Source organism: Pteropus vampyrus, unplaced genomic scaffold (genome assembly GCF_000151845.1).
Source record: "Pteropus vampyrus isolate Shadow unplaced genomic scaffold, Pvam_2.0 Scaffold7, whole genome shotgun sequence".
In the NCBI taxonomy this organism is placed as follows: domain Eukaryota; kingdom Metazoa; phylum Chordata; class Mammalia; order Chiroptera; family Pteropodidae; genus Pteropus; species Pteropus vampyrus.
Window position 1 is genome coordinate 9,552,932 of NW_011888788.1, and position 1,494 is coordinate 9,554,425.

Below are 1,494 nucleotides of genomic sequence, written 5' to 3' on the forward strand. Positions count from 1 at the left end.
ATATGTTGCCTACAAGAGACTCACTCTAGATCAAAAAAGATATACAGACTGAAAGTAAAAGAATGGAAAAAAAATATTTTATTTAAAAAAAAAAAGCATGGATTGCAAAATTTATACCAGACAAAAGAGACTTTAAAACAAAGGCTATACCAAAAGACAGAGAAGGACCCAGTAATCCTCCTTCTGGGTATTTATCTGAAGAAACCCAAAACACTTCTTCGAAGGGACGTGTGAATCCCTCTGTTCACTGCAGAATTACTTACAATAGCCAAGATATGGAAGCAATCTGGATGTCCATCAATGGATAATTGGATAAAGAAGAAGTGGTACATATATACAATGGAATATTAGCCATAAAAAAAAAAAAAAAGAAATCTTGTCATCTGCAACAACATGGATGGATCTAGAGGGTATTATGCTGAGTGGCGTAAGTCAGACAGAAAGATAAATGCCACATGATTTCACATATATATGGAATCTAAAGAACAAAATAAAGCAGAAACTCATAGATACAGAGAACATTTTGAAGGTTGCCAGATGAGAAAGGGTTTGGGGGCAGGCAGTAAAAAAGGGGGTTAAGAGGTACAAATTGGTAGTTATAAAATAGTCATGGGAATGTAAACTACAGCGTAAGGAATATAGTCAATAATATTATAATAACTATGTGTCAGATGGTACTAGATTTATTGAGGTGATCACTTCTTAAGTTATATAAATTCCTAATCACTATATTGTACATCTGAAACTAATATAATATTGTGTGCCAACTGTAATTGAAAAATAAAATTATTTTTTAAAAAGGCTTCCTTCTTTTCAGTAGTAAAATTTTATTAAAGCTATTATCATGCAATAAATGTAGATCATATAAATGATATTTATCATATTACTATTTAATCTTCTCTGAGCCTTAGTTTCCTCTTTTATAAAACGAGGATAATAAAAACACTCATCTCATTATTTTATAGGGCCACATGAATTAACACAACTGTTGTACATACCAAGCAACTAATAAACAGTAGCTAGCTATAGCTGTTATTACGAGAGCCTATGATAAGCAATTTAAATGCATTATGTCATTTAATCTTCTAGAACTTTGTAAGGTTGCTATTTACTCCCATTTACAGCAATGGAAAGTAGAGCTTAAAAGACATAGAATAATTTGTCCATAGTAAGGAGACTGGTAAATGGGAAGGTGAGATTAGAATAAAGGTTTACCTGAATCCAAAGTCCATACTCTTAACCACTAAACAGAACTACCTGTTTGTGTGTGAATAGGGTGAAGGCTGACAGGGTTCAAATATAATAATTCTGTTCTCATGTCACAGTTGTAAATTCTATTTATTATAGTAAGCTAAAGAAGCAAATAAGTTCTACTTCAAATTGCCATTTCACCATCTGAACTGTTATATATCTAGAGCAATGTAATATGCTAAAATTTTTAAATAGTTCATTTGTGCATTTAAATCTATTTTAAAGTATCTAGTTTTAGCACAT

At 31.3% G+C, this 1,494-nt stretch overlaps 1 protein-coding gene across 3 annotated transcripts in view; it reads right to left on the reverse strand.

The window, feature by feature from the left end:
* The window catches only part of TASP1 (taspase 1), a 238,758-nt gene that overhangs the window by 139,113 nt on the left and 98,151 nt on the right, over positions 1-1,494 (reverse strand). The window lies entirely within an intron of this gene.